Source organism: Mesocricetus auratus, unplaced genomic scaffold, assembly GCF_017639785.1.
Source record: "Mesocricetus auratus isolate SY011 unplaced genomic scaffold, BCM_Maur_2.0 Super-Scaffold_100010, whole genome shotgun sequence".
NCBI classification, from domain to species: Eukaryota; Metazoa; Chordata; class Mammalia; order Rodentia; family Cricetidae; genus Mesocricetus; species Mesocricetus auratus.
Genome location: NW_024429194.1, coordinates 30,068,200 through 30,081,861, shown reverse-complemented (window position 1 = coordinate 30,081,861; position 13,662 = coordinate 30,068,200). Strand labels below are relative to the sequence as shown.

Below are 13,662 nucleotides of genomic sequence, written 5' to 3'. Positions count from 1 at the left end.
TAGAGTGGCTAATATCCAAAACACTAATGACAGCTTATGCTGGTGAGATGTGGAGCAAATGGAACACTCCTTCAATGTCAGTGTGCAAATTTGTACAACCACTTTGGAAGTCAGTATGGTAGTTTCTTAGAAAATTGGGAATCATTCTACCTCAAGACCCAGCTATACCAATCTTGGGCACATACCCACAGAATGCTCTATCATACAACATACACTTGTTCAACTATGTTCATAACAGCATTATTTATAATAGCCAGAACCTGAAAACAACATAGATGCCCCTCAACTGAAAATGTGATACTTTCATAAGTGGAGAATTACTCAGCTGTAAAAAACAATGACATCATGAAATTTGCAGGCAAATGGATGGAACTAGAAAAAAAAAACCCCGAGTGAGGTAACAAAGACTCAAAGACAAACATGGTATGTACTCATTCATAAGTGGATATTGGCTGTAAAGTAAAGAATAACCATGGTATGATCCCAGAGAGACTGAGGACCCAAAGGGGGACGTATGGATTTCCCTGGGAAGAGCAAACAGAAGATATCTCCTGGGTAGACTGGGGGTGGGTAAGGATGGGAGCATGAAGGATTGGGTTGAGGGGTGGATGGAAGTGGAAAGTACTGAAAGATGTTTTGATAGGGGGAGCATTTCAGGGTCAGATAGAAACCTGATGCAAGGGAATCTCCCATGAATGTGCAAGGATGACCCCAGCTAACACTCCTAGCAATAGTGGAGAGGTACCTGAACTGGCCATCTCCTGTAATCAGATTGATAACTAACCCAACTCATTGGCGAGCCTTTGTCCAGTAGCTGATGGAAATGGATGCAGAGATAACACAGCTAAGCACCGGGCCAAACCTGGGGAATCCTGTTGAGAGAGAGGGCAGATTGTATGAGCCAGGGGAGTCAGGATCATCACAAGGGAACCCACAGAAGCAACTGGCCTGCTCATGGAAGCTCACAGACTGTGGACTTGATGAATAGGGAGCCTGAGTGGGATAAGCCTAGGCCCTCTGCATATGTGTGATGGTTGTGTGACTTGGTCTGCTTGTGGAAATCCTGACAGTAGGAACTGGGGTTATCCCTAACATTTTGGCTAGCTTTTGGGAACCTAATCCTCATACTGGGTTGCCTTGCCCAGCCTTAATACAAGGGGAGGAGCTTAGTCTACCTCAACTTGACAGGACATGCTTTGTTGGCACCCATGGGAAGCCAGCCCCTTTCTGAACAGAGTTGGAGGAGCGGGAGTAGAGGGGAGGTATGGGGAGGCATGGGGGGGGAGGGGATGTTGTGGTTGGGATGTAAAATAAATGAAAAACATTTAATAAAAATTTAAAAAGAAAGGAAGATAAGAGGCCTTGCCTTGGACCCCATTTCACTCATCCATCAGACGTTTGTCAGCTTTAGAGAGGAACTCTTAGCAAAAGTGGTCTACAAGTTTCTGTCAGGTAACCTAGGTAACAGTTATAATTCATGTCAGAGGTGTTGTCTCCAGCAAGCTGGTGGGAGGCTGGTCACATAATTAGCTGAGTGACCTGAATTTATCAATTTTTAAGTCAACTAAGCTAATGTGCATCCGACTTGATTCTAGGGCCTTTCGTAGGATGAGGTATTTCCTTGGTTGCAGTCCCTCCTTGCTTTGCTGGTCCACTCTTGAGGACCCCAGATGAATTCTGGGTGTGTTTGTGGAATCTGACTCAAAGGCCTCACCTCTGTCTCTTGACCTCAGTCTTCACTCCATGACAGTGTGGGTGGCTTCTGGCCCCGTCTCTCTAAGGAGACAGCTCTTCCATGGAGCCCCTGGGACACTAAATCAATGGATCCATGATTTGAAGTTGGCTTCTGTCGCCTTCAAGTTAGCTCTGTGCTCGAGGCACTGCTTTTCTTTGGGAGGCCTCCCTTGCTTTCTCCTGACATGTCTTGGCTTTTCTCCAGCACTTCCCATGGTGCTTGTCCTCCTTTGGCCATCCATCAAAACTTAGAATCTCAGTCTCAGCCCCACACTGCCCTTTCACCAAAACAAACTTGGTCTCCTTGTGTTCTCCAGTGTAAGGAATGAAGCCTCATGCCCACCCAGGAACTCGGCTGGCTTCATAATGCACCCATTCTCAGGAGCCAAGCAGGCTCCAAGTTTTCAAATAGTTCCCTCCTTGTACCCCTCTGTGGTTCAATCTGTCAACAGATACCTTGACCTTTAGGGTAACCTCCTCACTGGCCCCCTCTGTGTTCATGTGTTTTAAAATACTTCTCAGACTTTTTCCCATATAACTGCCAGGGTGACCTTTCCAAAACTGAAATTGAATTATGCCTATAAAAATAATTTCATTGAGATATAATTCACCCACTTAAAGCTTAAAGTTCATGCCTAACATTAAGAGATGTGTGCACACAGTTGGACATCTAATTTTAACATTTCCCTGTACTCATTACCAACTGTTTCCTGTTCCCTTTCCTCATCCTGAGAAACTTTTGATTTACTCTATGTTTCTGTGGATTTACCTATTCTGGATATTTCATATACATGTATAATATGGGCCCATTTATGACTGGCTTCTTTTTTAATATATTTATTTTATTTGCATTGGTGTGAAGGTGTCAGATTTCCTGGAACTGGGGTTACACATATAGTTGTGAGCTACCATGTGGGTACTGGGAATTGAACCTGATCCTCTGGAAGAACAGTCAGTGCTCAGTGCTCTTAACTGCTGAGCTATCTCTCCAGCCCCTAATGGCTTCTTCTTTTATTTTTTAAAGGATATTTCAAACATTTAGTGTTTGTGCATGGGTACATGTATTTGCATCATGGCCACACATAGAGGTTTCGAGAACCTTCTGGGAGTAGGTCCTTTTCTCCTGCCATATGGGGACTGATTAAGTATATTTACTCACTTAGCTATCTTGCCTGCCCAGCAAGCACTCTTTTTAAAAATATTTTCTGTCTAGAAAATATGACTTTATTTTTAAACTCTTAGTGGGAATTTTTGTTTTTTACTTTTTGGTTAGCATACAAAGAAACAGGTTTCATCTTCACATTTTAGTAAATATATATACATATCATTATACATTTGAAATATTTTATTAGCATATCAATTACACATAATAAGTTTCATTAGGGCAATTTCATGCGTGTACATAATGTAATCATATTTACCCTCATTGCTCTGCAGCCCATTCTTATTCCCACTAAGCCCATTCTTTCCAATATGTATTGTTCCTATTCATGCCCAAACCGCCTCCAATCCTGTCTCCCTCTCTATCTCGTTCTCTCCAAATAATGCCCCTTTCTACTTTAGTGATATATAGCCCACTACTCTCCCTTGTACTCCTCTCCCTTTAGGCCTCTTCCTACCCGACACTGCCCCTCTCCTTCTTTCAACACACACACACACACACACACACACACACACACACACACACACACACCCCTACCTACCTCTTGGTGGATGTGTGTAGGAGACAATGCAGGCACGACCTGGTGGCCAGCCTACCATGGCACACCATGCTCCTGAGTATTCACAGAAGCCAGAACATCAATTTCAAGGTCGTGTGAGTCGTCAGTAGCTGACATGCTGCTGAGTCTGCACTCTCCATGTCTCCTTTTATGTGTTTCTTCCATATAGAGACCCTGGTGTCGTGAGCACACATTGTCCAGTCTGAGGTAATGTGCTGGCCAATCACAGTCAGTAGGCTTCCACTAGGTAAGTAGTTGTTTACATGCAATAAAGCAGATGCTCTTCCACTATCCCGAGTGGTTCATCCCCATGCCCTTTACTGAGCCATGGGTATTGCTGTCTCATCAGGAGACCTAATCAATGGATTAAGTGCTGGGATTAAAGGTGTGCCCACCATGTCCAGCCTATTATATTTTTTGAGGCTCAAGCAGTCTTTATCGGGCTCACACAGAGTCCATTAGCTTAGAGTACCTCTGTGAACTTGTTTTTGACTTGTTTCTGTAGTCTCAAGAGTGGCTGTTTCTTCTGGTAGTCTATGTCTTGTCCTCAGCCTCTTCCTCTCTGTATGTCTCTGCATCTGTCTTCCATGAGGTAAACAGTCTCCTCCACCATGACCTTCTGCCACCATGACAGACTTGCCTCAGGGGAGACCATGGACGAAACCTCTGACAGCAGGAACCTGAGCAGACTTTCTATCCTCTTACCTTGTTCCCTCAAGTATTTTGTCACATTGATAAAACAGTGCCTCACGGCTATTTCAGTTAGAAGATGTCACAAATACGAATGGTAAAATGGCATGTCTTTCCCAAAGACCACACCAGCCGCTGAGGAGAATTTTGCTGATGAGAGTTGACTTTTCAACAGTGGATGGACTCCTGAGGTTTATGGGAAAGTAAACTCACCAGGAATAAGAATTGTGTTTCCCATGGAGCAGAGAACCCCAGGATCTGCCACTTAACTGGATTGCTCTAGGGTGCAATCAGCATTTCTCACAGGGTCAGGAGCACATGGCTGCGTTTTGACACACCTCCACAGACTTCCTGTCTGATCCCTGTGTCTGCCTCAGAGGACTCTAACTTAATTAGCTCAAAATGTAAGCTGAGCCTCTGCTTTCCTCCCTTCAACAGAAATAGGAGAAATAAAAAAAAGAAGCAGCTCCACCCTGCCCCAAGTATGTTTTGGGAAACTGGAAGGAGATAAATGTAGCTCACTGGGAACAATTGCCTGGCTACCCTCTGAACTTGGAAGCTTCCTTATTTTAGCTTTGTGAATTATGGGACAGGAAGTTCCTTCCAGGTAGGGTGGTTCTGAGCAGTTTTGCTACTGGCTTAGAAAAGTCACCAGGGAAGAGTGACGAGGGAGGGCTGTCCCAGGATCTCTTGCCCCCTTGACGGTTCAAGACCCCCAGGTAACAGCATCCTATCTCAAATCTCAGCAAAAGGCTGCCATGGAGGGTTAGGTGTATGTTCTGGGTAGGCTGCTGTGCCAAAGGACTGTGGCTTGAAGATGCTCTGCCTCACATTGCACCTGTTCTGAGCACCTCTTCCCTTTCTTCACTGTTTCCTCTTTCTCCCTTGTCTCAGGTTAGAGTCCTCAAACAGGGATGCTGAGCTGAAGATGTGCGTGCAAGGGATGTGTGGAGGAGCACTCCTGGAAGCATGGTAGGAGAAACAGACATCATCGTCGTCATCGTCATCATCATCAACACATAGTAGTACCCACAGAAGGAAGCTTCTGCTAGACACTGCACAGGCTCTGGAGTGTAAACCCTGCTGCAGAGATGCCTGTGTCCAGGCTGTGGAGGGGACTGTTCATGTCCCATCTATCATGGGTAAGGGCCTGTGGGGTTGGAGTTCAAAGACCCTCAATTTCCTTACCTTGCTTTTAGACACCCCAGGAGCAGGAGGCCCAGCCTCTGAAGAAGAGACTCAAGTGATGCCAGTAGATCCAAAGCCCAACAAAGAAAGTGGGATATATACCAGTGCTAAAAATGGATCCCAAGAGGAAGGCATGGGCAGGGCAGTTACTTCATCTGGGGGTGTATATTATGAGTGAAGTGCAAAAATGGATGGATGAAATGACTCTACCCAGTCCCTACTGAGATATGTTTAGGTCCATGACAGCATGGAGACCTGACTTGATGCAGAACTGTGAAGAGGCCTTTTATTTTACCCCAGACTGCCCAATGCTGCCCACTAAGCCTTCCACAGCACTCTCTCGCCATCCTGTCCACTTTTCACAAGCCTCCTGTGGCTTCCCATTGCCATAGCGACACACCTGAAACCCCATTACATGATATTCAAGGCTTTAAAGAAAACGTTTGTCTTCACTTTATGTGTGAGTGTCTGTGCACCACGTGCATGTGGCGGCCACAGAGACCGGAAGAGAATGTTGGATTCCCTAGAACTGGAGTTACAAACGGTTGTAAGCACTGTGTAGGTGCACGTGCTAGGAACTGAACCCGCGTCCTCTGCATCTCTCTAAAACCATATTTGAACATGTACCCTGGGCCACACGTTTTCACCTGTCTCATCAGAGTCCTCTTTTTCCCCATGAGGACCTTCAGTTCCAGGCAGATGAGTGAGGGGGGCACCTAGAGTCTGAAGGTTCCGTGGACAGGAATTCTGCTGTCAGCCAGCTGACCGTGTGACACTTCAATGCATCGCTCTTCTCTTCCAGGCTGAGGGTCCCGGTCCGTAACTGAGAATTGTGAGGTGGTGGGGAGGATTCTGGTGAGCACTGTATGAGGGAGCTCAGGCTAGCGGCTGGAGAAGCTTGTGTTAGGAGACTTAAATCTGAGACTACGTCATCCCCATGGAGCAAGCGATGCTGTTTCCTGGCCCAGATCTTTGATGAGATGCTGTGCCGTGCACCTTGATAGCCTTGCCTCTCCCCATTGTTCAGAACCGTGTGCATTCTTCAAGGCTGGGTGAAAAATTTCCCTCCTTTGTGTGGACTTCCTCATGACCTGAGTCCTCAGGGTTCAGATGTATCTCTGAATTCTCGCTGTCTTGTATTATGTCGCTAATAACTTCTTTGCCTTTCCTTTTCTAAGTTCTCAGTCTCCTACTCTGTCTAGGGAACGGTCTTCTAGCTCGCCTGTCTTTCTGTCTTTTGCTCCCCCGACCCCTGTCTATATTTCTAATGATCTGGATTCTATTTTAACTTAATTATTCAGATGATTTTTCTCTTTGTAGACTTGGAACATTTCTGTTTCATGACAGAGGGGCTTGTTTTTGTTTGCTCCTTTGATACAACATCTTATTTTTGTTTTGTGGACACACTTGTTAGAGGTTAAAAAAATTTTTTTAAACACTGGCATGAGCTGTTAAAAAATGGCTCAATCTATCCTGAAATTGGTTGTGTGCACAGGTGCGTGTGAGCCAGTGAGAAGGTCTTGTGTGGGGATCCGGTCTGTTGGCTGTGTGGCCTTGCCTTTGGGAGGTGGGGATCCTGAAGGACAGAAAGTGGAGATGTTTCCAGTGGGTCTACCTGATTCGAGGAGAACACTCATAGACGAGACAGGCATGAGGATGGGGCTCCGAAGAGATCTGGGCAGAGAACAGGAAAAGTCCAGGGTTCCATTTCATGGCCATCACCACCCTGTCCCTGAGAGCTGAGTCTCATTGGGTTTAGCAGAGCTGCCAGGCATGGCCTGAAATGTGTCCCCTTTCTCAGAGACTCCAGACTACAGTGTCCTCTTAGGAGACACCTCGTCTTCTTCCTACTTCTTTGCTTGGCTCTCCTCCCTACCCCGTCTTCTAGATACTTTTGATTATTCATGAATGATAGTCTCCACATTCTTAATTCCTTTCAGGTTTATATCTTTGTTAACATTTCCTTCTGTCGTTTTACTGAAAATTCAGGTGAGAGAGGAATATATCCAACACACATATCCAACCTTCCCAACCTTCTGTTTGGAGCTAGAGTTCCTTTCTTTAAAGACATCTTACAGGGCACACATCTTTAATCCCAGTTCTTGGGTGGTAGAGGCAGGTAGATCTCTGTGAGTTTGAGGCCAATCTGGTCTACAAGGCTAATTATAGACTATTATCCAGAGAAACCCTGTCTTGAAAAACCAAATATATACATAAAAGAGGTCTCACATTTGCCAGACTGGCCTTTAGGTTGCGATGTAGCCAAGGATAGCCTTAAACTTCCGATTCTCCTGCCTCTACATATGCTGAAATTATAGGAATATGCTGTCATGCCTGGTTTTTGTGGTGCTGGGCATCCAACCAAGGGCCTCATGTATACATGGTGAGAATTCTACTAATTGAACTATGTTCCCAGTTCTTAGAATTCCCACTTTCTACATTACTTACTGACTTAGCTACTCAAATCATCTCCCTGTTTGGGATTCCATTCTTTAAAATTCTCAACTATATTGCAGTCTGCAAAGGCGAAAGACCCCATTTTGCTCTTTATTGACTTTTGTGTGGAAGACACTTTCACCAATGCAGATGATTTTTGTATTGCTTTGCTTTATGCTTCTTGTTACCAGTCCTCAGAGATGTGCTTTCTCACAGAAGAGGCTCGTATCTGGAGAGGCATTTGAATCTCTACTTTATGGTCTTTAATATTTCTGACTTGGATCATGCACTTCTACAGGATTTGGATGTGATAAGGAAACACGGCAAGGGCTCTCTGCGTAGATACCCATGGTCTAAATCCTTTAAAGTTATGATCCTCTTGACTTCCTTTTCTTCTAGAAAAAACAGAGCTTGGGAGTCTTACTATCTGTTGTCTCTTGTTTTTTTATTTGCTGGGGCGAGGAGGTTACTTCTGCTTGGAATGTCCAGTTTCTTAAGTTGAAGGATTCTCCCCTTCCTTTCCTTGTGGGCAGCGCCTTCTTCCCCTTCCTTTTGCCTCACTCATACCCAGAGCAGCTGTATTTTTTCCCCCAACATCTGAAAGAAAAGCAAGTGGCCAATTCCAGAATACACAAATAAACCCACGAGAGGAGCACCATGACATGGGCCTCAGCTGCATAGGTCACATTTTTGGCAAATGGCGGTATCCTCTTAACCAGCATTCCCATGGTGTCCGGCCTTCTCCTTCATCTAATACATGACTTTTCCTGGCTTTGAAATGGTCCATGTTGATTAAAATGGGAAGAAAAACAGTCATTCTTCTACACTGAACATGGGGGGAGTATATTTTAGAGTATATCTTAGTGCATATTTAGAGGGGGGAGTATATCTTAACTCCAGAGAAGGAAGTTTCCATCCCTACAGGAATTTGAGAAAGTAACTTGTCTAGGATGGCAGTGACTCAGGAGGAAAGCTCATTATAATATTTTCCATTTTTGTGCTCCAATAATCAACAAAGCTAGACCAATTAGCTCACAAAGCCTATTGAACTCAATTTTTGAACACAGTGAATGAACCTACGTTCAAACATCTCTGTAGATGATATAGTATGGGCACTGGGTGTTTTGGAGGCTGAGTAACAGTTTGTAATAATGTAATAGTATAATAAAGATGGACCAAAAGCAACTTGGGGAGGAAAAGGTTTATTTCATGTTATACATTATAGTTTATCATTGAGAGAAGCCAAGGCAGGAATTCTGGAGCCGAAACCCACTTATTGCTTTGTTCCCAGGCTCATATCCATCTGCCTTCTACATGTGTGTATGTTTGCACACCCAGAGATGTTACAGTCTACAGTGGACTGAGCCCTCCTATATTAGTCAGCGACCAAGAAAATGCCTCACAGACATGCCCACCATCCAATCTGATGGAGACAATTCTTCAGCTGAAGTTTCCTGTTCCCAAGTGTGTCAAGTTGACAACCAAGGCTAGCCATCACAAGGTATGACAGTATAGTAACTTGCCATCTTCTTCTATTTGTCTTTCCTACTATCTCTCTGCCTACGTATCTGTCTATAAATTCCCATCATTCTCTATCTGAGTTTCACCTCTCTGTTGTCTTTTGTTATGTAGCTATTATCTTTTCGTATGAGTTTCCAATAAAATACTCTGGCCAAAGCAACTTGAGGATGAGATTTGGCTTTTTGTTTCAGGCACAGTCCACTATGGTGTGGATAAGGCAGCAGGGGCTTGAAGAAGCTGGCCACAATATGTCCTCATTCAGAGGAAGGGAGCAGAGTAGGCATACTCAGTTGACTCACCATTTTGTACAGTCAGGATCGCCGCCCCAGAGAATGGAGTCACCCACAATTAAGATGGGCCATCCCATATTGATGAACACATGACCATCCTCCACAGGTATGCCTATAGGCCAGTTACCGGGTGAGTCTAGATTCTATCAACTTGATAATTAACACCAGTCTTCATACCAGCTCATCTGTTGATCTATGACTTTGCTTCTTATTGTGGTAACATTGCCTTCCATTTTGAACAGAAACTCTGCACATATAGGACAAGGACTCCCCTTCCATCTCCTCATAACCTTAAGTGTTCTCTGCAGATTGTCTGTTCCAGGAATCTCAGTGGAGACATGTTCATCCTTTAGGACCTGACTCACATGTCATACCATTGATGCCTTCAACTTCATGATATAATGAGCATCAGAGCATCTTTCTTTTTCAAGATTTATTTTTATTTATGTGTCTCTGTGTGTGTGTGTTCTGCATCTCTCTCTCTCTCTCTCTCTCCCTCCCTCCCTCCCTCCCTCCCTCCCTCCCTCCCTCTCTCTCTCTCTCTCTCTGTGTGCGTGTGTGCGTGCGCGCAGTGAACTTCATTTATGGTATTTGAGAGAGTAGGGCTCTCTAAGTCTCTCCCCTTCTTCTGGGGTCATGGGATGGAAACTGTGAGGGAGATACACAATGTCCAGGGCTGAGTTAGGACAGGTACCCTCCTCAGCAGCTGAGGGCCTTTCTCTTGATCTTGTGTTCTTTCTGGGTTGGGTGATCCAGGGCTTCTCCATCCTTGGAGGCTATGTAGGTCCACTGCCCTGTTGCTGTAGCCATATTCATTGTCAAGTTGTCATTGAGAACAACGCCAGCCAAAGCATTAAAGGTGGAACAGTAGGCGTCACCTTTTGTGAGCCTTTGGATGTCTACTTTGCCACTCTCTTAATGTCATCACACTTGCTTGGCATCTTTCTCCAGGTCACAAGTCAGATCCATGACAGACACATTGGGGATAGGAACATGGAAGACCATGCCTGTGAACTTCCTGTTTAGCACTGGGATGACCTTGTCCATGACCTTGGCAGTATCAGTGGATGCAGGGATGACGTTCTGGGCAGCCCTATGGCCATCATGCCACAGCTTCCCAGGGGGGCTATGCACAGTCCTCTGGATGGCAGTGATGGCATGAAGTGTGGTCACGAGTCCTTCAACAATGCCAGTGTTGTCATGGATGACATTGGTCAAGGGGACTAAGCAGCTGGTGGTGCAAGAAGCTTTGCTGACAATCTTTAGTGGGTTGTCATACTTCTCATGACTCACACCCATCACAAACATGGAGGCATCAGCAGAAGGGGCAGAGATGACGACCCTTTTGGTCCCATCCTTTAAGTAGGCCCAGTCTTCTCCATGGTGGTGAAAACACCAGTAGACTCCACTACTTACTAAGCACCAGCATCACCCCATTTGGTGGAATCTCACTCCTGGAAGATGGTCATGGCCTTCCCATTGATGACAAGCTTCCTATTCTCAGCCTTGACTGTGCAATTGAACTTGCCATGGGTAGAGTCATTCTGGAACATGTAGACCATGTAGTTGAGGTCAATGAGAGGGTCAATGATGGCAATAACATCCACTTTGCCAGACAAGAAGGAAGCCCTGGCAACCAGGTTCCCAGTACTGCCAAATCTGTTCATTCCAACCTTCACCATGGTGTCTCAGGGATGAGGCCGGCACTGCATGAGATGTGGCAGTCTCTGGACTGGGAGGAGCAGAGGGCCCTGGACTGAACTTTTTGAGGAGTTGGCTAACTGCTTTTCACAGTTTCAGTTTGCCATTTCACAGGGTAGGACATGGGGCCTGGAGAGGTTGATCCCAAGATCACTCGGCTGGCTGCTGAAGAGAGTATTTAATTCAGGTGCCGGGGTTGGAAACAGCACTCCTCTGTGGGGTTTCTTCCTCCTGAGGGTAATTCAGAAATACTGGCTTGAAGTTGAAATCTTAAGACTTTGTGCTCTATTTCTTTTCTTCTATAGATAAAGAAAAGGCAAAAAGTCTCTATAATCTTGGCTAATGGGATTTCAGAACCTACTCAACTGGGGTCTTTCCAAATGATTATCTCATTACAACAAGCTGCCTCACTCAGCCCACACCCTAAGGCTTTGGGTGGCTGTTTTCAAGACAGGCCGAGCTGAGGTGACACAGCTACTCCTGGCCTCGTGTTGCTCCCCGATCCCAGCACATGGTATGGATTATGTTCTACCACGTACAGCTAGGCAGGCAGAGCCGAAGGTAACTCATGACTGTAAAGCTGAATTTGGAGTCTCCTGGCCTGTGTCACAGACCTGCCCCTTCACGTCCATCTGCCTCTAAGATTTGCCTGCTAGTGGACCAGTAACCTTCACCGCTGCCCTCTAAACAAGTACCTGCATGTTGTATGGTGGTCGCTGGTAGCCGGAATCACTGAACCTCTAGCGTGGTGGTCCCTTCTCCTGGGAGTGTTTATACCTAGCACCTCTACTCTGATACTGGGATGAAGGATATGGTAGAACGCCCCGAGCTGGCGCATTAGGCTTGATTTGAGAGGGCCCCAAGCTTCCCATGTGGCTCCTGAAGTCCCTCTTCCCCACAGGGCTTCTGGGTTTGGGGTTAGCTGGCAGGATGGGGGCGTGCTTGCTGGGCTAAGAGGAAATTTGTTTCTCATGACAGTGAGAATCAGTACCTTAAAGCACTTCTAGCCAAGGAACTTTTGGAAACACAGCAGGTCTGGCCAGGGGATAAAGTGGGTTGCTTTAGGCATAGGGAAGGGACCTCAATAAGCATACATTTCTCACACGCATGCGTGGAACCAGGATGTCGGCCTGTTTGTAGTTGTAGTTCTATACTTGTCCACAAGATGGCGGAGGAACTCTGCTCATAGCCTCTCAGTGAACAGGCACAAGTCTAGAAGAGGGTTTGGTTTGTGGAAGCCTTTCTGGTCTTCCCAAGATATCTGGCATTTAAAGCATTGTGCTTGAATATTCAATGGAAAGTCGAGCTCCTAAGAAACTAAATGAAATGTGTAGGGAAGCTCCCAGGAATGTGTACAAGAGATCAGAGTCGTCTAAGCCCTGCCTTGGATGAAATGACAGACTATGGACACCCCCATGGAGGGCCTCACCCTCCCTGGGGAAATGAGGGGATAATGGGGGGTTTGGTGGGAGGGCATGGGAGGAGGGGAGGGTAATGGAGAGGGACCTGGAACTGACTTGTGAAGCAACCTTGTTACTAATTTAAATTTAAACATAAAATATAAAAAAGAAAAGGAAAAAAAAAGACATCAGAGTCAGATAAGTTATTGATAATGGGGGCGGGTTGTGTTTGAGGGGTGGGTGGGGGAATGTAAACCGTTCTAAGGCAGTCTTGACGTCTAACTGGTGGTTTATTTGTTCATTACATAGGGCTCTTCTCATGAATAACACTAAGCTGTGTGTGGTGGCTTCAGTAATCAAAACAACTTCAGCCTTTGGAGAGCTTGCATCCTACCGGGACATTAACAACAGCTTAGATAAGAGAAATATCCGGTGTGTGTAATGGCAACGAATACTACGGGGACATCAGGTGGGAGTGGAGGGCTTTATCTTAAAATCCATGGTCACAGAAGGGCTCCTGGGAAAGACGACATTTCATGGAGACCTGAAGGCTTGATGAGCGAGCCCTGGAAACATTAAGGGAAGACTTTCTGGCAGAGGGCACAGCGATGTGGCAGTCCTGAGAGGGGATCAAGGAGCCAAGCTGGATGCCAGGCAGAGAGAGGCTGGGGGTGCAGAGGGGATTTTAAAAGTGGATTTTTCTTAGCATGTATCAAGTTTATATTATGATGGGTTTTATCATGCCATTCTCTACATATATAGTTCAAAATATATATATTCCATATTTGAATCGCATTCACCCCTTGTTACCCTCATCTGTCCCCTCGAACATTTTTCTTTTCTTAATCAGCCCCCCTTATTACTTTCACCTTTCATGCTCTTTTTCTGACTTAATGAGTTTAATTCCAGTTATTTACAGCTCTTTACTGCAGTGGCTGCCCCACTGAAGAATGCATTTCTTGAGAAAAGGGGAATTTTGAA

The 13,662-nt window shown here is 45.5% G+C and overlaps 1 long non-coding RNA gene and 1 pseudogene across 1 annotated transcript; one reads left to right on the top strand and one right to left on the bottom strand.

The window, feature by feature from the left end:
- Positions 1–3,173: 3,173 nt before the first annotated feature.
- On the top strand, positions 3,174–9,993 carry LOC121142778. Its single transcript, XR_005879880.1, has 3 exons — positions 3,174–5,287; positions 9,061–9,270; positions 9,482–9,993. It is a non-coding gene; the product is annotated as an uncharacterized LOC121142778 (long non-coding RNA).
- Positions 9,994–10,296: 303 nt separating this feature from the next.
- Positions 10,297–11,447, bottom strand: LOC121142621 (annotated as a pseudogene).
- Between the last annotated feature and the right edge of the window lie 2,215 nt (positions 11,448–13,662).